The following is a 27,547-nucleotide window of genomic DNA, read 5'->3' as shown; positions in this document are numbered from 1 at the left end:
GTCGTAATAATAGTCGTAGAAGTAGTTTTGATCCCAAAAAAAAGTTATAGTTTAGGCATATTATCTTCATGAACATTCAAATTAAATACTAGTATGTCAATTTGGACAAAATATAATAAAAATATATGAAAAGGGATAATTTAATATTTGTTATAGCTCATGAAGAAACTTGCTTTGAATAAAAAAAAATAATTAAAAAAATATAAGACAAACTAAACATATGTAAAAGTTCAAAAAGTTAATTACTTTAAAAATTTCCTACAAAAAAAGTTGCTATATGCCATTACATTAACTAGGAAACATATAGACAACTAAAAAAAGGAAAGAAAAAGTACTTTCTAAAAAAGTATCATTTTTCTAATTTAACAAAAATCATATAGACTAGAATCAGGATCATTCAATGAGAAAACAATGGTTAATTTCAATCAATCAATCTAAAACCCACCCTTAATAATCATAATATTAATTACAATATTAACTCAAACATTGACAATGAACCAGAGTTATCTCTCGTAATTTTTTGTATACAACTATCGCAAGTGACATATAAATATATATATATATATATATATATATATATATAATTTGTTTAGGACTGGAGAACATTCAAAGCACAGAAGCTAGTTGATGGAGAAGATGAGAGTTGCAGTGTTAGGAGGAGGTATTAGTGGTCTGGTTTCAGCTTATTTTCTTGCCAAAAATGGAGTTGAAGTGGATTTGTATGAGAAGGAAGATTACTTAGGAGGCCATGCCAAGACTGTAGCCTTCAATGGTGTTGATTTTGACATTGGTTTCATGGTCTTCAACTCTGTAAATTTCTCAACTTCATAAACATATATACTTAAAATATTTATATAATACTTAAAATATATACTCCATATATATACTTAATTAATTATATATATATATATATGTATATATATTTGATATGCATGGTACAAATGGGAATATGATGCAGGTAACATATCCAAATATGATGGAGTTGTTTGAGAGCCTTGGGGTAGAAATAGAGACTTCAGAAATGTCATTTTCAGTGAGTTTGGATGGAGGAAGAGGCTGTGAATGGGGGAGTAGAAATGGTTTGTCAAGTCTGTTTGCACAGAAGAAGAACATCTTCAATCTTTAATTTTGGCAAATGCTCAGAGAAATTTACAAGTTCAAGATGTTAAATAAATTAATTAAATGTGGACTTTGCATAATCAATTTCTCACTTACAGGGCCCATTTATGCCATTAATGGGATTGGCTTATTTTATTATTTGTAGTAGAGTCCTTGGTCACACACTCTCTATAAGACTTCAATTGGTCCATTGGACTGGAGGATCAACTCTCATTATAAGCCCATTGACTTGCACAGACTATAAAATGGTCTAGGGCAAGCAAACAACATATACTGTATTTTTTTATTATTATTGAGATTAGGGTTATCAGAGATCTGAGAGTGGTTTGAGAGTAGTGTGTCCATAGGCATTACTTTATATTGTTTTCTGTTTTGCAGATAGTAGATTGATAGTTTATCAATGGCTGTCTTCGGAGGTTAGTATTTTATACTTGATTGGAATTTATTATGCGTATTAAGATCCTTAAAATTCTAACAATTGGTATCAGAGCATGGTTAATATGTATAATAAATTTCATGTGATTATTCGGATTATTATTGTATGTTCGGCCATTGAATAATCTATGCATGTTTTTTGTTTATTTTTTCTTCTTCTCCGATTCGAATACATGTGTAGATTAAGAGAATCAAAATTACATATCTTGTGAATATATAAGATTCATGCCCGATTGTGTTTGTGATGTTTATATATTTGCTGGAATCTGTGTGGTAATACTTTCGATTATGTATGCATATCTATATATAACCCGATTGCTATTTCTTCATAAAAAAAAAAAAAATCAAACCCTTAAAATCCGAATAATGGTTATTGATGCTATTTGAAAACTGGGCTATGTTTTATTGGTGTTTATGGATTGCATGTAGTCGTTTAGACTAATCAATTTGGTTCAAAACCTTGTAAAAATCTGTTGATTTTGAACCTTCCATGGCCGAATATAAACCTTGCTTGAGTGTTTATTTTGGGTTGATTTTGAATCAAATTGATTTGTGGGAAACGTTGCCCAAAGGAAGACGAAACTATCGCCGTCGGTATTTCAGGAAACGGAGTCCGGAACGGTGAGATAGAGCCGGGTAAGAAATCGGGTCGCGGGACCCATACATGTTGGAATCGGGTCAGACCCGACCCGGCTAGCTGAGAAGAAGGAGCAAAAGATGTGCCGTTTTGGGCTGACTGCTGATGTCAGCACGACACGTCGTTTGCTGACATCAGCAGATGACGTCAGCAGGCAAAAAAAAACCTATTTATTTTTATTCTCTTTTATTTTTTTTATTTTTTATTTTTTTTATTTGTTTAATTATCACATTCCAATTTATTAAATTAAATTAAATATTTGTGATTGGAAAATTGGATTGTGTGAGCTTACCCAAAGAGGTTTTGTGCCTAATTGGTATAGTAGTGTGGGATTTTAGGTACTCACCTGTCGTGAGACTTATTTTGTCTACATTATGTATACCAATGTAATGTGTGTTGGCATAGTGGATGGGTTATCTTTTATTTACCTATATCATGTAATTGCCAATTTGTTAATTATCTCCCACTTATTAACCAGGGTCTATACAGGTAACTAGGCTACCCTGTCGGTGGTTTTAGTTGCTTTGTATGACGCCTGGAATGGCAGTGGAAGTTGATTGAATACCATGAATCGCAGGTTCTGGATTACCCTGTCGGTGATTCAGTTCAATGCATTTAATTGTGGTTATTTGGTTGACTGTCCCTGGCCCACGTAAGGGTATCTTTAGTGCTACAAAGACCCTAAGCGATATTTATGTTTGTGTTTTTGTGTTGAGGGGCTAGAAAATAGTAATTGAATTGTCTTATATTTTTGAATGTCATGTTGTTTACTATTTTTATAGCTAGTAGCACCCCAAACCTTCTGCCATGACTGCCATGATGAAATTGGGTGGGACAAATTATCAGAAATGGAAGAAAACCTTAGCTATGAATTTGACCTTCATGAAATTGGATTTGGCTTTGAAGATAGATCCCCCAGAGATACTGACTGATGAGAGTACTGCAGCATCTAAGAAACTTTATGAGGATTGGAAGCACTCTAATAAGTGTTGTATGATGATGATGGAGAATTACATGGATGAGGCCATATATGCTAGTATTCCTAAAGTGGATACTGCAAAGGGACTTCTTGAGAAGATAGGAAAGAAGTTTATCAAGTTTGATATGAATGAGAAGCATCATTATTTGGACCTATTGAATAATACCAAGTATGATGGTATTAAAGGAGTAAGGGACCATATTATGCTACTTTTCTCCTATTATAATAAGCTGAAGGACTTTACGATGGACATTGGAGAGGAGTTCTTGACCTATTCTATAATGAGGAGTTTTTCATCACAGTTTGATAATATAAGGTCGAGTTTGAATATTAAGAAAGAAGGTTGTAGCTTGGAGGAATTGACTGCTATCCTTGTCAAGGAAGAGGATGATATTAAATTAAGTAAGTCTAGGTCTGTTGCTATGGTTTCACATCAGGTAGATAAGTCCAAGAAGTTTTTCCAAAAGAAGGGACATGGATTCAAGCCAAGACAAGGTTTCAAGCCTGGGCAGGGTTTTAACCCCAATAGGAAGAAGTTTTCTGGTATGAAGCCTAAAAGGCCGAGGGATGGTGCTTTTCAGATTAGAGAAAGGAAAGAGTATTTCAATGGAAGGTGTGGATACTGCAATAAAGTTGGACACAAGAAGATAGACTGTTGGACCTTAAAGGGAAAGCAAGAGAAGATTGGTAATATTTTAATGATTGAGACCAATATTATTGATGTGCCTATGAATTCTTGGTGGTTAGATACTGGAGCAACAATTTATGTTACTAATTCATTGTAGGGGATGATAAGCCGAAAGGACCCAACCAACCTTGAGCAGCATGTTTATATGAGAGATAGCTCAAGAGTGAAGGTGGACATTATGGGAACAATCAAGTTGAAGCTTGCCACTGGATATGCTTTGGAGTTGCAAGAAGTTTCTTATGTACCTTCAATAAGAAGAAACTTGTTATTTATTTCTGTTTTGGATAGCCAAGGTTATAGTTTTTTGTTTGGAAATAACAAAGTTGAATTATTTAAGGATGGTAAAGTTGTTGGTTTTGGAACTTTATGTGGCAATTTATATAAGCTTGATTTATTTAATAATGGTCTCAATTTCTCTATTAATTCTATTTTTGCTCCTATTGTTGCTTCCAAACGCCCAAGAGTTAATGACAATTCCTCAATGTTATAGCATAAACGTTTGGGACATATTTATAGGCACAGAATGGAAAGGTTAGTGAAGGATGGGATACTTCCTAATATTGATTTCTCTGATCTGTTGACTTATGTTGAATGTGTGAAAGGGAAGTTAACTGCCAAGGTAAGAAAGGATAAGTTAGCTAGGTGTGGAGATGCTTTGGAGTTAATCCACACTGACATATGTGGACCTTTTACACCAACTGCTTTGGGTAGTTATAGATATTTTATTACCTTCATTGATGATTACTCTCGTTATGGACATATTGAGCTTATTCGTGAGAAGTCAGATTCTTTAGTTGCCTTTAAAGAGTTTAAGGTAAAGATGGAGTTTCAAAAGAATAAGAAAATAAAAGCTGTAAGGTCTGATAGAGGTGATGAGTTTTATGGTAAATATGATGAGACTGGAAGGAACCCAGGGCCTTTTGCTATTTATTTGCGTGAGTGTGGCATTGATGCGCAATATACGATGCCTGGTACACCTCAGCAAAATGGCATAACTGAGAGAAGGAATAGGACTTTGTTGGATATGGTGCGGTCTATGTTGGCAAATTCTAGTTTGCCAGATTATTTATGGGGAGAGGCTTTAAGGACGGTGGCTTATATTTTGAATCAAGTTCCAAGTAAGTCCGTTCCTAAGACACCTTTTGAGTTGTGGTCAGGAAGAAAGCCTAATTTGCACCATTTTCGAATATGGGGTTGCAAAGCTGAAGTAAGGATTTATAATCCCCAAATTAAGAAGTTGGATCCTAAAACCATTAGTGGATATTTTGTTGGCTATTGTATAGGATCTAGGGGTTCAAGATTCTTTTATCCTTCTCACACTACCAGGATCGTGGAATCAGACAGGGCCATTTATTTTGAAGATGATTTTGGATTTGATGATAATAATGGAACAAGGGTGCCTCAATTTAGAGAAGAAAGTGTTTTCATTCCCAGTATAGTTGTTCCTGATAGAGATATTGTTGATCTAGTAGTTGATGAACCAATAGTTGGTCAGAATGAACTCATTGTTAAAGATCAGGATATTCCAGCTATTGCGGATGCTGATGCACCTTTGAGGAGGTCATAAAAGACTAGGAGATCAGCTATTCCTGATGACTATGAGGTTTACTTGCAGGAGCATGAGTTTGACATAAGTGATGATTCAGATCCAGTCACTTATGAGGAGGCCATAAGCAGTTCAAACTCCAATTTTTGGTTGGATACAATGGAAGATGAAATGAAATCCATGGCATCAAATGGAGTTTGGGATTTGGTTGAGTTACCAGAGGGTAGCAAGCCTATTGGGTGCAAATGGGTTTTTAAGACTAAAAAGGACTCCAATGGTCAAGTGGAGAGGTATAAGGCTCGACTTGTAGCTAAAGGGTTTAGCCAGAAGGAAGGAATTGATTATACAGAGACTTTCTCTCCTGTATCCACAAAGGATTTTTTTAGAATTATTATGGCGATAGTGACACATTATGACTTGGAGTTGCACCAAATGGATGTCAGAACTGTTTTTCTAAATGGTGATTTGTATGAGGATGTGTATATGGTTCAACCAGTTTTCTTCCAACAAACAGGGAATGGTAATTTGGTTTGTAAGCTTAAGAAGTCAATTTATGGTCTTAAACAAGCTTCGAGACAATGGTATCTCAAGTTTGATGAGGTTGTCATCGGAAATGGCTTTAAGGAGAATGTGATTGATAGGTGCATATATATGAAGGTCAGTAGGAGTAGTTTTATATTTCTGGTGTTGTATGTTGATGACATACTTTTGGCTACTAATGACACTGACCTATTGTCTAAGACAAAGCAGATGTTGTGCAACCATTTTGATATGAAAGATCTTGGTGAAGCTTCTTTTGTTTTGGGCATTAAGATTGTGCGAGATAGGACTAATTATGTGTTGCAGTTGTCTCAGAGAGCCTATATTGATAGAATCCTTAAGAGGTTTGATATGCACAATAGTTCTCCTGGAAGTGTGCTAGCCACAAAGGGTGAAAGGTTTTCTAATGATCAGTGTCCCAAGAATGATAGAGAAAGGATGGCAATGAAGAATGTTCGCTATTCTTCAGCAGTTGGTAGTTTGATGTATGCTCAAGTTTGTACACGGTCTGATATAGCTTTTGCTGTGGGTGTGCTTAGTAGATTTATGAGCAATCCCGGTCCTATTCATTACCAAGCAGTTAAAAAGATCTTTAGGTATTTTCAGGGTACTGAAGATCATATGTTGACATATCATCGCACCAACTCTCTTGAAGTAGTTGGTTATAGTGACGCAGACTATAAAGGTTGTGTGGATGATAAGAAATCTATCACTGGTTATATATTTATCATGGCAGGAGGTGCTGTGTCTTGGCGGAGTGCCAAACAGTCAGTGACAGCATCCTCGACTATGGAGGCAGAATATTTGGAGTGTTATGAGGCTACCTGTCATGCAGTTTGGCTACGAAATTTTATCCGTGATTTAGGAGTAGTTGACTTCATTGAGAGGCCTATTATGATGTATTGTGATAATATTGCAGCGGTATCTTTCTCCAATAATTTAAAAGGTACTCTTAGTGCAAAGTACATTGATGTGAAATATTTTGTGGTAAAGGAGAAAGTTGAAGAGGGCCTCATTACTGTTGTTCACACGCCGACTTATAACATGGTGGCAGATCCATTGACCAAGGCTTTACCGGTAGGCATATTTGAGGAGCATGTGTCCCGTATGGGATTGTTAGGCAGTTGAGACTGCTGTGGGTCAGTGGGAGTTTATTATGTATTCTGCAGTAATATCCATGTTGAGCATTTTTTTTTTCTTTGAGTATTTTTAATACATTGATGTATGTGGATCATTATTTATTCATGAGATGATTTATTACACATATTATTGCTCCTAATATTTACAGGCCTGTTTGAGACTTTTAGTCCATGTATATATGTGTATGTTGATCCACAGGTGCCATGGTGTGTCCCTACTACCTAGTTTGGGTATATTGTTGTATCCTGTTGATACACGATATGCTCGAATGAAATGATATTGTATGTGTTTGGAGATTGCACATGGTTAGGTAAATATCTACTACCTAGACTGAGTTTATGGCGTGCAAAATGCTCAGTTAAAATGGTATCACGTTTTGGGAGATTTACTGAGAGAATCTCTATTACCTAGTCTGGTGTATTGTTGTGTCCTGTCGGCATACTATATATTTAGATGAAATGGTATCATGGTTCAGGAGATTCTATAGTAAGTGAGTTTGGATTATACATGTAATGATTATGCAGTCCAAGTGGGAGAATGTTAAATAAATTAATTAAATGTGGACTTTGCATAATCAATTTCTCACTTACAGGGTCCATTTATGCCATTAATGGGACTGGCTTATTTTATTATTTGTAGTAGGGCCATTGGTCACACACTTTCTATAAGACTTCAGTTGGCCCATTGGACTGGAGGATCAATTCTTATTATAAGCCCATTGACTTGCACAGACTATAAAAGGGTCTAGGGCAAGCAAACAACATATACTGTATTTTTTTATTATTATTGAGATTAGGGTTATCAGAGATCTGAGAGTGGTTTAAAAGTAGTGTATCCATAGGCACTACTTTACATTGTTTTCTGTTTTGTAGATAATAGATTGATAGTTTATCAATGGCTACCTTCGGAGATTAGTATTTTATACTTGATTGGAATTTATTATGTGTATTAAGATCCTTAAAATTCTAACACAAGAATGATGTTATCAGGTATTCAGCTCAAGTTCCCTCCTACTTTTACATAAGATTAAGCAAAATTCTTTACTGACTGAAATTTACAGTACCTTTTCTTTCCTCCTTATTTGGATACATTTTTTGAAGATATCTTGAGGAGCAAGAGAATAACCCGGACATTGATCGCAATGAAACCTTGGAACAATTTGTCAAGTCTCGCAGTTACTCAGAATTGTTTCAGAAAGCTTATCTTGTGAGAGATCACTCAAGCATTATATTCTGCCTATTAATTTTGTCATTTAACTAAGCTAGCAACATCTATGGTATTGTCATGATATTTATGTAGGTTCCTATTTGCGGTTCAATCTGGTCTTGCCCTTCAGAGAGGGTTATGAGCTTTTCTGCTTATTCTGTTCTTTCAATTTTCCGAAATCATCATCTACTTCAGGTATGTCTAACTGCCTCGTGCACATAAATACTTATTTTAGTCTTTTTTTTTTTTGGGTAATTTTTATTCTTACTTTAATGTTTTTTGTTAATGTTGCAGATTTTTGGAAATCCTCAATGGCTTACAATTAAAGGGCAATCTCATTATTACGTGAAGAAGGTGCTAATTTCATCTTCAAAAGATTTTAACAACATGTATATGTATAACAACATGTATATGTATAAGTACTTTCGGTTTTAGACTAAAAACCAAAGTCAAATTCAGGTAAGAGAAGAGTTGGAAAGCAGAGGGTGTCGATTAAGAACTCGTTGTGAGGTACAGAAGATTTCAACAAATGATGAGGGTCAGTACTATTCAATAACATGGTTTTTGCAGAAGATAGTTAGGACCATTTTCAGACCACCTACTAACATATATTTGACAAGGCCTAGCAGGTTGCATGGTACTCTCTGGAGATGGTTTGGAAGAAGTTTATAGTGGATGCATATTGGCTGTCCATGCCCCTGATGCTATGAGAATATTAGGAGACAAAGCTACTCCTGATGAACTCAGAGTCTCGGTGCTTTCAAATATGTCTATAGGTTTGAATGTGTTCTGTTTTCTACATCCTCAGCATAGGCGATGACATTCCATTACGATTGATGAGGGCTAAGTTTTAATTTTAGTGATGAAGGATCTTCTCTTGGTTATCTTGGTTAAGCTTGATTTCCTTACCTTTTTTCTTCTGTAGTATCTTTTTCTGGCATTATTTTAGATGTGATCTTGTATTTGTATGGTGATTTGTCCAACGTCCTAGTTTTCATTCTCTAAAACTCTACTGGCAGTCATATATTTCTTCATCAAGACAAAAGTTTAATGCCTCGAAGCCAAGCTGCATGGAGTGCATGGAATTTTGTAGAAAGTACCGACAGCAAAGTATGCTTGACATACTGGCTCAATGTGCTTCAGGTTAGTGAAACAACAAAAGTCATGTTTGACATGCTGTCTCAATGTCAATGTATAGTAGATTAATTATTCTAACCAAGCCCCGCTCGAATCTATGAACCTTCAGAATATTGGCGAAACGAGTCTCCCATTCCTTGTGACTATAAATCCTGAACATCCACCGAATCATACATTGTTTAAGTGGTCAACTGGCCATCCAATCTCATCTCTTGCTGCATCAAAAGCTTCACTTGAGCTGCATCATATTCAAGGCAAGAGAGGAATTTGGTTTTCTGGAGCATACCAAGGTGAGATTTCCTTCTTATTAGGAAATAAACAAATATTGGAAATGGGGGGGGGGGGGGGGGGGGGGGAAGGAATGGATGTTTTGGAGCTAATTGCATACACTATTTTTCGATCATTAAGTGCTTCATCTAAGTATTCATTCATTGTTTCTTTCAGGTTATGGCTTATACGAGGGTGAATTGAAGGTAGTTATTAGAGGATATTTGTTTATGTAACCCAAAGATTGATTATTGCCTGAGGTTTAGTTTTCCTGTTAATCGGCTAAAGGAATAGATAATCTCTTCAATAATTTATCATAATAGTGAAGATTCAGCATGAAAGCAAGATGTTTTTTGCAGGCTGGAATTGCTTCTGCTAATGGTTTTCTAGGAGAAAGATTTGCCCTTCTGAGTAAATTCAAACCAGTGGTACCTTCACTGATAGAGACAGGGGCACGCAGATATGTTACAAGATTTCTTCGAGATTATATCTCCAATGGATGTTTGATGTGGGTATACTTGTTATCTAAAGTCGACCCAATTTTGTTTCCCTTAACTGCTTTGGTTCACGCATCCCAAAAATTTCTTACTATTGGTCTTTTGTTGGAGAATTACAGTTAATTTCACCATTTTTGAGATCACCATTTCTGAGAGAAATAATGTGAAGTGCTTTATGCTGTGATAGTTTACTGGAATTTTCACCTTTGGGAAAACCACAACAAGATGTTCTCTAAAGACTGTTCTGATAGTTCACAATCCACAGTTTTACTGGAGAGTATGTACCAAAAAACATTGTTAAAATTTTAAACCGACAAAAATCTTATTCTGACTGAGGTCAAAATCTATTTGACAGGTTATGACACAAGCAGATTTAGGCTTTGCAGATGCATATGTTAATGGGGATTGCTCTTTTGTTGACAAAAATGAAGGTCTTCTACACTTTTTTAAGGTAAGATTATGGATAGATTTCCTATGGAAAATTAATAATATCTTCTGGTGTCTACTTCCATTGAACATATGTTTCACATTCATTTTGCAGATTTGTATTGCCAACACATATGCAAATCGTTCTGTCTCAAATTTAAACAAAAAATGGTAATGCCTCTACATGCATATTCATATACTAGCTACAAGGTTGGATGGTTGTCTCTTGCATCTCCTCAATTGATTATTTTTGTTTTGTTAGCTTGAGGGGATGGTGGACTCCAATGTTATTCACAGCTATCGTATCCTCGGCAAAACTCTTCTTTCAGCATGTTGCCAGGCAAAATACTCTGACACAACCTCGTAGGAACATCTCTCGTCACTACGATCTGGTATGTTAGCTTAAGCTGCTAGAATCAGGCGACGACACTATGTCAAATCATCATTAGTTCCAACAGTTCATCTGAATATACATTTTAGTGCCAATACTAGTGTTAGCATGGGAAAAATTTTAAAATTTTCTCAATCATTAATTCCTTTTTCTTTACATTCTACCACCAAAACAAGTATCCATCAAGAAGTGGGCTTACCATTGTTTTTTGGTGTGTTAACAGAGTAATGAACTTTTTGCTCTCTTCTTGGGTGAAACAATGCAGTACTCCTGTGGTATATTTAAGGTCAAAGCCATACTACTTTGATGATTTGACAGTAACACTCATCATAAAACGTACACTTGGATCGTTAAACTTGGATTTGTTTCTATGTTGAATCATGTTTCATAGAAGAAAGATGAAGATTTGAACTCTGCACAACAGAGAAAAATGTCTATTCTAATTGAAAAAGTGAGTCTTGTATATGACATTTGTGTAATAAAGCTTCTTTTTTTTTTTTTTTCCTCATGTGTTTCTATAACATGATTCAATAAGTTTTCCTCTGTTATATTATTGATATAGGCAAGAATTACTAGGAAGCATGAAGTTCTTGATATTGGGTGTGGTTGGGGATTCTTTGCTATCGAACTTGTCAAACAAACTGGATGCAAGTACACAGGAATCACTATGTCAGACGAGCAACTGAAATTTGCACAAAAGAAAGTTGCAGACGCTGGTCTTGAGGTCTCAAACCTAAGAAACTTTCTTATAAAAGCATATCTATTTAAGTTTGAAGTTCCCTTTTCCAACTTTTTTCTATGCATTGTAATAGTTTATAATATCTAAAATGAACATGAAAATTAATTTGAGCTATAGTCAGAAGTTTAAACAACTACTTCTATCAGGATCATATCAGATTTCTTCTCTGTGACTATCGCCAACTGCCCAATACATCCAGATTCGACAGAATCATATCTCGGTGAGTAGCAGTATTTTTGCCAATCCAATTTAGCTCAACCATTAGTAGCATTCCCAACAAATTAACACCATGATCTGTGGTTGATGCATCTTTCAGTGAGATGATAGAACATGTTGGCCATGATTACATGGATGATTTCTTTGGTTGTTGTGATTCTGTACTAGCAGAAGATGGCATTTTTGTTCTACAGGTAATAGCATTTGACATATAGTCTATATTGACAGAACTTAACAGCATAATAGTATATTGCTAAATTTTGTGTTTTGTATTTTTTAGTTTTGCGAAGTTCATAGCAATACTGGATGAACATTATGAGGAATTCAGAAGAAGTCCGGGTTTCATGCTAGAGTATATTTTCCCTGGAGGATGTATGCCTTCATTAAGTAGGGCAACATCAGCCATGGCTGCTGCATCAAGACTCCGGTAAAATCAATTTACTTCAAATGGTGTAATTTCCACTAAGCAGGCTATATATATATATATATATATATAATTTTCAACTTTAAAGAAAATCAATGCAATGGCAGAGTGGAGTGATAGAGATTAGTAGTTCACGTGAGTCTATCTTCAAGATTCCCTTATCTGTTGTAAATAGTTTTTATCATTACTCATTTGTAGTCATCTACACCAACTGTACATGTATATAAATATTAGTTTCTTATTCAATAAAAAATAACTTTCCTTTATCAGTCAACAATAACTTTCTCATGGTATCAGAGCATTAAAAGCTCTAACAGAGTTTTTTTTTCCGATCCAATCTGTGCCAAATTTTTCTTTTTTCTTCCTTCCTTTTTTTTTTCTTTGCTATGGCTGACCACACACCCATCTCTTCTGCTTCTTACTCTTCTCTGACTGATACTCCTACCTATGACTTTGCCAATCTGGTCTTCATTAACGTTGCTACACAAGCACCAATTCGGCTCACCCCAATTAACTTCTTCACTTGGAAAGCACAGTGGGATGCTCTCCTTTATGGTTACGCACTTACCGGTTATGTTGATGGCTCTCTACCTTGTCCTTCCCAATCCTCCAACCAGCCATATTTATTTTGGACTCGGCAAGATCAGCTTCTTTTTGGATCTCTCCTTGCCTCTCTGTCTCCTGACCTTGCATCAATGGTGGCTTCAGCTAAAACATCCCGTGAGTTATGGAGCAAGCTATGTCTCACTTATGCCAAGCCATCTCGATCACGCATCATTCGACTTCGGGAAAAGCTTGTTCGACCACAAGGATCACGCAGTATCACAACTTATATGTTTGAAATCAAAGCCGCAGCAGATGAATTAGCCTTACTTAATGAACCACTCAAAGATGAAGAGATAACAATTTATGTACTCAATGGCTTAAATCATGATCTAAAAGAAATCTCTGCTGCCTTGAGATCAAGGGATACAGAGATCTCATTTGAAGATCTCCATGAACGTTTGCTAGAATATGAAGCCTACATTCAAAAGTCCAATATTTCCACTCCTGAAGACTCTCCCATGATTGCTCATGTTGCTAATAAAAATAATGGTCCTAACACCTTCACTCGCAATCCTCAAAAGAAGTTTGGTACCAGATCTCATTCTACTCGTACTTTTTCCCCTTCTTCTACCTTTGGAGGCTATCGAGGGCGCTGTCAGTTGTGTGGTCAACAGGGTCATTCCGCCAGATTTTGTCCACAATTGAAACAACAGTGGACTTATAATCCCCAGCCTGGTCTTCTACCCACCCCTCGAATTCACAAAATGCCGCAAGCCTATTACTCCAGTCAGCAGGATCACTCAATTCCTATCCAGAACCCACCCCAAACATCTTGGCTTCTTGACTCAGGTGCCTCTCACCATGTCACTAATGATCTCCACAATCTGAATGCCCATTCTGACTATGATGGAACAGATGCAATTATGGTTGGCATTGGTAATGCTTTAAATATTACTCATATTGGTACAGCTCATATTCCTGCTCATAATACATCTTTTCTACTGTCAAATGTTCTTTGTGTGCCAAAAATGACTCGAAATCTGGTGTCTGTTTCTAAATTTTGCCATAATAACAATGCCACAATTGAATTCTCACCCACTGGTTTTATTGTGAAGGATATACCAACGGGAATGACTCTACTTCAAGGACCAAATAAAGGAGGTATCTATGAGTGGCCTTCTCCTCCCCATTCTACTGTTCCTCCACCGTTTATCTCTTTTTCTAGTGTCAAGACTTCCTACAAGGATTGGCATTTTCGTTTGGGCCATCCCTCCAATAAAATTTTAAATCATTTAATTTCTTCATTTTCTTTGCCTGTCTCATCCTCGAAAAAATTTATTTGTAATCCATGCAAATGTAATAAAGCTCATAAGCTTCCTTTTCATATTTCTTCTATGACCAGTTCTAAACCTCTACAATTATTATACTCTGATGTATGGGGTCCTGCACCTATAACCTCAATTGATGGATTTAAATATTATGTCATTTTTGTTGACCATTTCACTAAGTATATCTGGTTTTATCCATTAAAACAAAAGTCTGAGGTTTATTCTGTTTTTGTAAAATTCAAAACTAATGTGGAAAAATTTTTTGACACGAATATTATATCTTTTTACTCAGATAATGGTGGTGAATTCATCAAATTAAAATCTTTTTTTGAACAAACTGGTATAACTCATTTTTTATCCCCACCCCATACACCAGAGCATAATGGTTATGCAGAAAGACGTCATAGACATGTTCGGGAAACTGGTTTAGCAATATTATCTCATGCTGGTTTACCATTAAAATTTTGGTCTCATGGTTTTCAAACTGCAGTCTATTTAATTAATAGGTTATCTACTCCTACTCTTCATCTAAAATCCCCATTTGAAATTCTTTTTCAAAAACCACCCAATTATCATCATCTAAAGGTTTTTGGTTGTCTTTGTTATCCTTGATCAAACCATATAACAGACACAAATTAGAAGCCACATCCACACCCTGTGTGTTCTTAGGATATCAACCTAATCAAAGTGCCTATAAATGCTATGATTTATCTCTAAATAAATATTATATTTCTAGGCATGTTACCTTTGTAGAATCCATATTCCCATATAACTCTCAATCGGTCTATCCCCATAATTCCAAAAATATTAATACTTGGGATTTATCTATTCCTTCTATGTGTGGCCCGCACACAACAGTTCCCTTTATCTCTTCTATATCTTCTCACAACCGACTCCCATGTGAACCTTCCTTTTCTAAGTCAACCTCTCTTTCTCCACCTACTCCCACTAGGAATTCTTCTCCCCACCTAACCCCACATGATGACTCCTTTTCTAAATCAACTTCTCTTTCTCCACCTAATCCCACTAAGACTTCTTCTTCTCATCTATGCCCACGTGATATTCCTTCTTCTAAGTCACCTTCTCCATCTCTTCCTATTCTGTCACAGCATGCCACTCAATCAGTGCCTCCGTTGTTTGGTCCACAGGAAGCAGCAGGTCTTTCTCATGGTATATCTCCTCACATGTCATCACATCTTCCTCTGAACCCACCGAGCTCACAAAGAAAAAAATTCACTGATCGCACGCATGCCATGCGAACCAGGTCTCTTAATAATATTTTTAAGCCCAAGCTCTTCTCTGATTTCTATATGGCAACCTCTCACTCACAGCTTTCAGAGATTGAGCCCCAAACTGTCTCCCAGGCGCTCAAAGATGAAAACTGGCGTGTTGCAATGTCTGATGAGTTTAATGCATTAGTTCAAAATGGTACGTGGGAATTGGTTCCTCCTAGTTCCAAATATAATCTGGTGGGTAGTAAGTGGGTGTTCAGAATTAAGAGAAATTCAGATGGTACCATAAACAGGTATAAGGCTCGCTTAGTTGCCAAGGGATTTCATCAGCGACCAGGCATTGATTATTCAGAAACATTTAGTCCAGTCATAAAGCCAGCAACCATCCGAATTGTTTTGTCAATTGCTTTAACTAAAAACTGGCCATTGAGGCAACTTGACATTAACAATGCTTTTCTCCATGGCCATCTAAATGAAGAGGTGTACATGAAGCAACCTCAAGGGTTCATTGATTCCACTCAGCTGACCCATGTTTGCAAGCTCAAGAAAGCAATATACGGGTTAAAGCAAGCCCCCCGAGCATGGTATACAGAATTGAAGACCTTCCTTCTCTCATATGGGTTTGTCAATTCTATATCTGATGCTTCTCTATTTATTTTTCACCATTCAGACATCATTCTTTATCTACTGGTATATGTGGATGATATTCTTTTGACTGGAAATAATTCTTCTGCCCTCTCTACCTTTGTTAAAGCTCTTTCGAATGTCTTCTCTCTTAAAGATCTTGGTGGTTTGAATTTTTTTCTTGGAGTTGAGGTAACTTCACGTACAGATGGCCTACTTCTGACACAAAGAAAATACATTCATGATCTCTTGGCTAAGACACATATGCTAGATGCAAAAGAAGTTTCCACGCCAATGTCAACCTCTGCTACTCTAACTCTCATGGATGGAACTAATCTGACCGATGCCACTCAGTATCGCCAGGTTGTTGGAAGTCTTCAATACCTATCTCTGACTCGTCCTGATATTTCGTTTGCTGTCAATAAATTGTCTCAATTTATGCATAAGCCTACTGAAACTCACTGGGCTGCTGTCAAAAGACTTCTTCGGTATCTTAAAGGTACAAGTTCCTTTGGTTTATTTCTTACACGTCACTCTTCCACCTCTCTTCATGCGTTTTGCGATGCTGATTGGGCCGGTAATAAGGATGACAGTACTTCAACCTCTGCATATGTCATGTATCTTGGTTCCAACCCAATTTCTTGGATGTCCAAGAAGCAACGTACAGTCTCTCGTTCCTCTACTGAAGCTGAGTACCACTCGGTTGCTACTGCTACATCTGAATTATGCTGGCTTCGATCTTTGTTATCTGAGTTAAAATTAGCTATACCTCAAGTTCCAGTCATCTATTGTGATAATGTGAGTGCTACGTACATTTGTGCCAACCCTGTTCTTCACTCTAAGATGAAACATATCAAGGTTGACTTCCACTTTGTCCGTGAAAAGGTGTCTCAAGGTGATCTACGTGTGTGTCACATTTCCAGCAAAGAGCAAATTGTTGATGCTCTCACCAAGCCACTGTCCAAACAAAGGTTACAGTTTCTTCGACCCAAGCTAAGTGTTCTTTCCACACTTAGCTTGAGGGGGCATGATAGAGATTAGTAGTTCACGTGAGTCTATCTTCAAGATTCCCTTATCTGTTGTAAATAGTTTTTATCATTACTCATTTGTAGTCATCTACACCAACTGTACATGTATATAAATATTAGTTTCTTATTCAATAAAAAATAATTTTTCTTTATCAGTCAACAATAACTTTCTCATGGAGCACTTGGAAAATATTGGACCTCATTACTTCTTAACACTCAGACTTTGGAGGAAAAATTTCTTGGAGAATCAAAGGTATTATAGATAAGAAAGTAATTATATAATAAGTTATAGTAATTTCTCAAGAAATTAGAAATTTAGTGTAGGCTCACATTATTATAACGTGCCCATGAAACAGTCTAACGACAAGACTATTATTTCTTCTAGCAAAAGTTTAGAGTTTTAATTTTGTTATTTCTTCTAGCAAAAGTCCAGAGTTTTAACTTTCTGGGATCCATTGGTAATTGTTGTGTTTTTCCAGTGAAATCGCTGATTTGGGATTCGATGAAAAATTTATTCGGACATGGGAATATTATTTCGAGTATTGTGCGGCAAGTTTCAAGACACAAATACTCAATGATTACCAGGTGGTACGTACATATCTATATATCTACATATATATATATATAATAATTTTATAAAGACTCATAATTCGTTCATCTTTATTTTGTCTCCGGTTTTAGGCCAAAGTCTTTAACCATTTGAAGCTTAGCTATCGATCTTCTCTTGTGTGTTTGGTAGGTGGTGTTTTCTCGACCTGGCAATGCAACGTAAATATTGCTGCATTTACCAACCCATAGACAAGGCCATGGACAGACTGCCCAAATTCCCTACTCATATTACTCTATGCTCAACCTCTACAGCTTATAATTATTATTATTATTTTTTTTTTTTTGGGTTAATGTTAATGTTTTATAATACATCATATGACCAAGGATGGTTCAAGTTATATCATGTTTCAAACAATTTGTCTTATGAACTTTACAAATGGTTATATATATATATACATATATACAGTGCTGTCATTTAATTTTTATCAATTTTGATCCAAAAATAGTTAAAATCTAAGTACTTATTATTTTTATAAACAATAATATGAATACTAGTTGGTTAATTTCATAAAAAAATATCTTAAAACAAATTTGTAAAATGATTTTTTTTTTTTGGTATAATATTTTTTCAATTGACATATTATTATAATATAGTTATGGATAAGTGAAATTTTAAATGAATAAAAATAATGAAATGTAAACTAATTAAATATTAATACATGATACTTGGTATATATTTTGTTATTTTTATTATGTATCTAATATTATTCTATTAAAAAGAAGTTAATATAATATAAATTAGATTTCATGAAGAAAATTGCTTTAGAAAGGTTTTGAGTCAAACTAAAACATTGGTGAAAGTAGGAAAAAAAATCTTTTATGATTTTCTGAGGAAAAAATTTATATTGCTATATACCATCAGATTAACTGGAAAAGACGCCAGCAAAATAATAATAATAATAAATAAAAATAAAAAAAGTGCCTTTCAAGAAAAGTACTATTTTTCTGATTTAAGAAAAATAACAGAGACATGTAATCAGGATGATCAATGAAGAAACAATGATTGATTTCAGTCACGAATGTACAACCCATCCAAAACCATTGTGGTCAAAATATTAATTAAAAAGTTAGCTCAAATATAGACGTTCTGTTATGCTTCAAACATTCGAACATGTGCTAAAAGTCAAGAAAAGAAGAGAGAAAAACGACAGCGTTTTTTTTTTACGAGCTTAACTAGCTCAAGAGGAACGACAGCGTTTTGGCAAGCTTAAATGACTTAAGCTAACGACGTCGTTTTGGCGTTAGGCAGGTTTAACTAACTGAATCACGTCCAAGACATGTGAGGTTGTTAGGTTGGTTATGAAAAAGGTCAAAAGCTATTGGTCCACGCGAGCAATCCTCTCCAAGTCAGCTCTTAAACCGTTATATAAACGGTCTTCATCTTCTTCTTCTAGTGGTAGAGTTGCAGAGTTGCAGAACAAATAGTTTGAGTTGATTTTCAGGGTTTGAGAGAGAAAGTTCAGATCTTTCTTTATTGTATCAATTCTTTGAGGTGTTCTGTGAGTGAATCAATGCTTTTTTTTTTGTGAAAACATTGTGAATGAGCTGTGCGAGGGTGTATTTGGGCTCACGGGTTGGTTTGAGTGCTTTCTGTGTGATTCACCATTGAAGGATATGTTAAGCTCGTGTTTTCCTCATTTTGTTAATAAAAACAGAAGCTCAGAATCTGAGCACGAGGACGTAGGCAACTTTTGGCCGAACCTCGCTAAAATCGTTTTTTGTGTTCTTTACTATTTTTCATTCTTGTTTTTCATCTGAATTCCACAACAATATGCAATTAGTTTAGGACTGAATAACATTCAAACACCGACGCTAGTTGATTGAGAAGATGAGTGTTGCAATGATAGGTGGAGGTAATTAATGGTCTGGTTTCAGAGACATCATTAAATTATACAAATTCCATTCAAAAAAATAGAAACGAAAAAAATCCTAGTTCCCAAGATAAGATATTATGCAGTATTTTAATATAAATGGTTGAAATCTTTTGCTTGGAACCTATGAAAAGAACAACTTTTTGAAGGGTTTTCTTGGGTCAAACTGTACTAGTTTGATGAAAAAATACATTAATTTACTGTAAGTTTCTTATACTATTTTTTGTTTCTAGGTGAAATCTTGGATTATTTGCTCATTAGCTTTCTCATCTGCATTTTTTCCCTCAAGCTTAAAAAAGTGTGCTTTTACTACAATATGGAATTGAAATGCAGAGATAATATCAAAGATGAGAGTTGCAGTGATAGCTGGAGGTATTAGGGATTTGTTTAAGCTTATGTTCTGGCCAAAAAAGGAGTTGAAATGGATTTGCATGAGAAGGAAAATTACTTGGGAGGCCATGCCAAGACTGCAACCTTCGATGGTGTTGATTTGGACCTCCGTTTTAAGGACTTCAATTCTGTAAATTTCCCAACATCATAGAGCTTAATATGTATATATACGTGGTTCAAATGGGAATGTGATGCAGGTAACATATCCAAATATGATGGAGTTGTTTGAGAGCCTTGGAGTTGAAACGTAGACTTCAGAAATGTCATTCTAGGTAAGTTTGGACAGAAGAAGAGGCTGTGAATGGGGGAACAGAAATGGTTTGTCAAGTCTGTTTGCACAGAAGAAGAACCTGTTCAATCCTTACTTTTGGCAAATGCTCAGAGAAATTTTCAAGTTCAAGAATGATGTAATCAGGTATTCAATTCAAAAACCATCCTACTTATACATAAGATTAAGCAAAATTCTTAACCGTGATAGAAATAGTTTAGCCAACTGAAATTTACTGTACCTTTCCTTTCCTCCTTATTTGGATACATTATTTGAAGTTATCTTGACGAGCAAGAGAATAATCCGGACATTGATCGCAATGAAACCTTGGAACAGTTTGTCAAGTCTCGCAGCTACTCAGAATTGTTTCAGAAAGCTTATCATGTGAGAGATCACTCAAGCAATATATTCTGCCTATTAATTTTGTCATTTGCCTAAGCTAGCAATATCTATGGTACTGTCATGATATTTATGTAGTTTCCAATTTGCAGTTCAATCTGGTCTCGCCCTTCAGAGAGGGTTAGAAGCAAGGCCATGGACCGACTGCTCAAATTCCAGACTCATATTCTATGTTCAATCTCTACAGCTTTTAATTACAAACCCCCCCCCCCCTTTTTTTTTTTTAATTTAATGTTTTGTAATACATAGAACTCATTCAACCAAGGATGATTCAAGTTATCTCATGTTTCAATCAATTTATCTTATTAACTTTACAAATGAATTAAATATGTATATTTTTGGCTGCTATTTAATTTTTTTTTTTTTATCAATTTTGATCCAAAAATAGTGATGAAAATTTCCTTCATTGTGATGAAAATTTAATGCCTCAAAATCAAAAGCAGCATGGAGTGCATTGAACTTTATAGGACATACAGACAGCAAAGTATGTTTAGCATGCTGGGGCAATGCTCTTCAGGTTAGTACCTAACAAAATTCATGTTGGACATAAATGATGTTTTAGCATACTGGCGCAATGCTCTTCAGGTTAGTACCTAACAAAAGTCATGTTCGACATACTCCCATTATGTGTTGGGATTAACTAGGCCCTATCCGTAAGCTTCATCATTTATATTGTTTGTCCCAAGAAAGATTTCTATTATGCTCTATTTTGCATTGAACAATCTCTGGAATCTTTGATCCTTAATAACATTGGCGAAATGAATCCCCCTTTCCTTCTGACTGTAAATCCTGAAAATCCGCCAAAATATACCTTGCTAAGTGGTCAATTGGCCTACCAGCTCCATCTGATGCTGCTTCTAAAGCTTTGCTTGACGTCATCATATCCAAGGAGAGAAAGGAATTTGGTTCTGAGGAGCATACCAGGGTGAGTTTTCGTGCTTGTAAGAAATAACAAAAATTGGAAACATGAAAAGAAGAGGAATGCATGCTATCAAGCTAATTACTTCCTCTGTTTCTTGATAATAATGCATGCTATCAAGCTAATTGCTTCCTCTGTCTCTTGATAATTAAGTAAAAGCCAAAAAAAAAAAAAAAAAAAAAACCGACTGGAAGGAAACAAGCACAAGCAAGAAAATTTCCCTCAAACTATCGATTTTGATGCCTGGTAATATGATGCATACATGGTTTGGAACTTATATATGTTGGGGGAGAAAATAAATCAATTCTCTTATATTAATAATTTTAAAAAAACAAACACATAAACACACTATAAAATACTCATATATGCAGCATGACCCACACACATGATAACCTTTTAGACACCAACACATAAACACCTAACATTATTTACTAACTATAACATGAGAGCTCTCTCTCTCTCTCTTTCTCTCTCTAGGAGCCTACTCTACTCAATTGAGTAGCTCTTTCACTCACACCAATCGAGAGCCTCCTTGGAGCTCACTTGTGTAGCTCACCAAGCATGGAAGCCAAAGCTTCCTTTTATACTTGACAAAGTCAGTTGCTTTGGCCTACTCAAAGCTTCTAGACTTCTCCACTATGTCCTTGCTCTCATCCTCAATTTTAGATATTTTTTTTCACAAATTCCACTGCTCTACTTCCAACCAAGTATATCAAATATACTAGTTACTTCTAGAATCTTCTGAGTCAATATTGATCCTTCAATTCTCCCCCTCAATATTGACTTCCCATTCTTTCTTTTCTTCTTGAGTGCTGAAAAATTATCCCATTCTTCCTTTTGTGTCTTGGCATCTCCAGTAGACTTTGATATTATCTCCTCGATGGTAGTCTTAATTACCAACATGCCTTACCAGCTTTGATCTTTTCACTTCATCAAAGCAGCAATATTTACTGGCGACATAATCGCCTCCAAGGATCTCCCAGAGATCCTATCCTTGCAAATAAAACTCCATATGCAACGACCACATATATTATAATTTATACCATTGAGCTTCCACATACCTTCCATCTTTTGAAGGTTATTCATCGTGGTTTGGTGGTCCGCTCACGCACCAAACAAGCTTGGTCCCAAACAGTCAGCTCCACAATCCCAGATTGTGCACGATCATACGAAGCTCTACCAACAACGATTCTTGACCACCTCTTGCCACCGCAGTCCTAGACTGCCTCCATGCATCACCGCGATCCCTGATTGCCTCACAACTTCATGGTCCTTGACCATCCTCTGGCACTTGTGGTCTCTAACCGTTCACCATAGGGTCTTTGACCGTTCCCTCCAATATTGTGGTCACCAATGCTCATGCCTTGATCCCTAACAAACTCTTACATACCACTCTTTTATACCAAGCAAGACACCAAAACTTACTAAACCCTTTAAACTATTATCCCATTGACTCTTACCCCGCTCTGATACCAAATTGTTGGGGGAGAAAATAAATCAATTCTCTTATATTAATAATTTTAAAAAAACAAATACATAAACACACTATAAAATACTCATATATGCAGCAGGATCCACACACATGATAACCTTTTAGACACCAACACATAAACACCTAACATTATTTACTAACTATAACATGAGAGCTCTCTCTCTCTCTCTCTTTCTCTCTCTAGGAGCCTACTCTACTCAATTGAGTAGCTCTTTCACTCACACCAACCGAGAGCCTCCTTGGAGCTCACTTGTGTAGCTCACCAAGCATGGAAGCCAAATCTTCCTTTTATACTTGACAAAGTCAGTTGCTTTGGCCTACTCAAAGCTTCTAGACTTCTCCACTATGTCCTTGCTCTCATCCTCAATTTTAGATATTTTTTTTCACAAATTCCAATGCTCTACTTCCAACCAAGTATATCAAATATACTAGTTACTTCTAGAATCTTCTGAGTCAATATTGATCCTTCAATATATATATATATATATTTTTTTTTTTCTTTTTTTCCCTCCCATGGTAGAGGTCATTTTATGTTCAAGACTACCTTAATTATCATAACAGCTAATATTATTCTTATGTTTAATGGTTTGTATTTGCTTCACAATTTCTGATTCTGGAGTGCCTGTACAATTTTACTTTCAGGTTATGGCTTCCTTGAGGATGAACTGAAGGTAGTTATTAGAAGTTATAATTCTTGCAACTCATACGGATGAATCGGTATAAGTATTAAATAATGACTAATGCTTAATGGTACTTTTTCTTTGTTAATTGTCTGTGAAAAAGATTATATCCGAGACAGTCCTATATCATTCTAATAGTCACTCTAAGAATCTATCAGATTTGTGGAATGCAGTTTAAAAGTAAGTTGTCATTTGCAGGCTGGAATTGCTTCCGCGCATGGTATTCTAGGAGTAAGTTATGCCCTTCTGAGCAACCCAAAACACATATTACCTTAACTGGTAGAAACAGGGGCTCACTGAACGGTAACTAGATTTCTTGGTTATTTTATCTCCAATGGATGTTTGATGTGAGTATACTTGTTATCCACTTCCATAGTAGCCAGCCATGCAGACAAAAATTAAAAGAAATTCTAAGCAAATAACTAACGAATAATTTTAAATTAATTTTGAAATTCACATTAAAATAATAATAATAATAATAATAATAATAATCTCTCCCTATTTCTGAAAAATCTGAGCAATTATTCTTTTCATCTGCCTTTCCATTAAGGCTTTTATTGAGCTTTCTAGATAGCAAACAAAAATTAAAAGAAAGTTTAAACAACAAATAACTCATGTGTGTTAATATAAGTAAGGGAAAATTTCATTTAAATCCCTAATTTTGCTCAAATTGTACTTGGACTCCATATTTTTTATAAAAAAAAACTATTACTTAGACTCATTTGTCAGTTTTAGCAATTGATTTTAACAATTTAAACAATATTTTTATTTTCACAATATTATTCGATAATAAAATATTGATTTTTAACCTTTAACTTAAATTGTTAAAATTAACATGTAACAACTAATAAATTAGTTTATTTTTATCGATATTGATAACTAGAAAGAGGTTAATGATAATTTTCCAAAAGTATGACATGTAAATGTAATTATGATAAAACTAAAAAGGATTTAAATGAAAGTTGACCTTTAAATGAAACATAACAAAATAGAAATGATCTCTTCCTACTTCTAAAAAATTTGAATCAATTATTCTCTTCATCTACCTATCCATTCAGGTTTTTGTTGAGCTTTTTATTTAGCAGACAAAAATTAAATGAAAGTCTAAACAACAAATGACTATTTTTCATTCACTTTCAAATTATTGAAAAAAAAAATGGTCAATCAATTAGTTATATGATCAAAACCATTTTCGGACTTTTGAAAACCAATTACTTGATAGATTTTGATCAATGTTGAATTTTTTATCAATGAAAAATAATTTTTGAAAACCATTACTTTTGGAAAACCATTACTTAGACTTATCTGTGAGTTTTTAGCAATTAATTTTAACAATTTAAACTATAATTATATTTTCACAATATTATTCAATAATAAAATATTAATTTTTAACCTTCATCTTAAATTGTTAGAATTAACATGTAACAACTAATAAATTAGTTTATTTTGATGGATATTGAAAACTAAAAATAAGTTAACGATGATTTTAACTAAAAAGAGTTTATATGAAAGTTGGTTTTTAAATAATTTTGAAAGTGACATCATAACAAAATGGAGATGATCTTTTCCTACATCTCAAAATTTGAATCAATTATTCTCTTCACCTATCTATCCATTCAGGTTTTGTTTATTGAGCTTGTTATTTAGCAAACAAAAATTAAACGAATGTCTAAACAATAAATAACTAATTATCGCTCGCTTTCAAATTATTGAAAAAAAATGGTCAATCAATCAGTCATATGATTGAAAACCATTTTTGGACTTTTAAAAACCAATTGCTTGATAGATTTCGATCAATGCTGATTTTTTTACCAATGAAGTCAAGTTAAAAAATACTTTTTTTTTTTTTTTGTATTTGATATTTTCCATTTATTCATATTTTTGGTTGGTTGGTTTTTCGATTTTCGATTGATTTTTTTTTTTTTTTGGATGTTATTGGGAATTTAATAATAACTATGTATAAAATTATTATAAAAGAATATTGAATATAAACAAATATATGTAAAAAATTGTTAATAATATTATTTGGTCAATTTAGGTAAACCATCGATTTTCCAAATCTAAAACTACTATTGCATTTTGCGGATCGATTAACCATATGATCACGGTTGCTTATTTTGGTTTCGGTCGGGTTGGTTTTTCAATTAAAATGAACACCCTCACAAATAACTCTTGTGCATTAATTTAAAATAATCAGAAGCAAAGCCATTGTTATTTCAAACAATGATTTGGAATTCTAATCTTATAATTTAAAGATTATTAAGGAAAAAAAGAAAAATTGATGTGACTTTGAATTATATCAACAATCTATATTTTTGATGTTTTGAATTGGTCCTTAATTGTTTGTGTTTGTAGTGAAATCCTTGCACTTGGATTCGATGAAAAATTCATTCGGACGTGGATAAATTATTTCAACTATACTGCAGCAGGTTTCAAGACACGAACAATTGGAAATTACCAGGTACATATAAATATAAACATTTTCATATCTTGCTCTTAATTTTGCTTGTATTCATATATAGCTCTCTGTTTTCAATGACCATCATAAATATCCGCTTGGTTAATATCTTGACCATTTTTGCACTCTGCTCCTTTTTTTTTTGGGGGGGGGGGTAATTTCCCCAGCTTTTGATTATTATTATTATTATTATTATTATGATGCTGTAATTTTAGTATTTTGTTTCATTATTATTGTTATTATTATTATTATTATTATTATTATTGCAAATTTTCTCTATATTTTTCTCCCAGTTATCTATATTTTATCTTTTTTTTATCTCACTTATAAAATTTTGTTGTACATTTAGATCTTATAGTTGTAATACTTATTAGCAATTTCTTTGTTACATTATATTTATTTGATTTCTAGTTAATAGCACAATAAATTTATAAGTAAAATTAGAAATTTTCCTTTTTGAAAAAAATATAATATCTATTAAATTACTTTTTTGTTCTGAGTTGAAATTTATGTAAACTTTTGGTTCTAATGAAAATTTTCTATAAATCAATGAGTGCTTTATTTAAACAAAATTAATTAATAATGAAATTGCAATGTGGAACATCTGGAAAACATTGGGTCTCATTAATTACTACAGAACACTGAGATTTTGGAGGAACAATTTCTTGGAAAAGAGAAGCTATACATTTAGGAAATAATAATCAATTTTAGCTATGTCTAAATGAATTTAATGTAGGCAGTACATATAAATAATTTCATCTAAAAGTACAGCAATATACAACATTTTTTATATTTACATTTTTCTTGTTTTTGGATTCAATAAAATTCTACAAACAAAAAACACGTTTTTCAGTTTTTATAAATGAATATATATTCTTTGAATTTTTTTGATAATAGAATATATTTTGAAATTAAATTCATTAATGATCACAAAAAATGATTTTGAAAGTCACACACCAAAATAGAAATGATCTGTTTCTATTTTTGAAAAATCTGAGGCAATTATTATTTTCATCTACCTCACCATTCAGGCTTTTATGGAGCTTCCTACCTAGAGACAAAACAAAAGAAAGTCTAAGCAACAAATAAATCGTGCATTGATTTAAATAACTAGTGGAAAGTCATTGTTTCCTGATTATAAGTTTGAATCCTCATATGTCTAAACGAGTTTTGCTATTTATTATCAATGATGATGATCATCCATGAAATCATTGTTGTTGATATGATAATTGTTAATTGGCAATATTTAATTAATTATGTATTGATTTTTTATTCTAAAACTCTAATTTGGAAAAATGATCCTTTTAGATGGCCAT

The 27,547-nt window shown here is 34.3% G+C and overlaps 1 pseudogene; it reads left to right on the top strand.

Moving 5' to 3' along the window:
- Positions 1–627: 627 nt before the first annotated feature.
- LOC107422776 (uncharacterized) overlaps positions 628–27,547 on the top strand; it is a 49,354-nt pseudogene continuing 22,434 nt past the window's right edge.

Source organism: Ziziphus jujuba, chromosome 3 (genome assembly GCF_031755915.1).
Source record: "Ziziphus jujuba cultivar Dongzao chromosome 3, ASM3175591v1".
Classification (NCBI taxonomy): Eukaryota; Viridiplantae; Streptophyta; class Magnoliopsida; order Rosales; family Rhamnaceae; genus Ziziphus; species Ziziphus jujuba.
The sequence above is the reverse complement of the archived record's forward strand: the minus strand, read 5'-3'. Positions and strand labels throughout refer to the sequence as shown.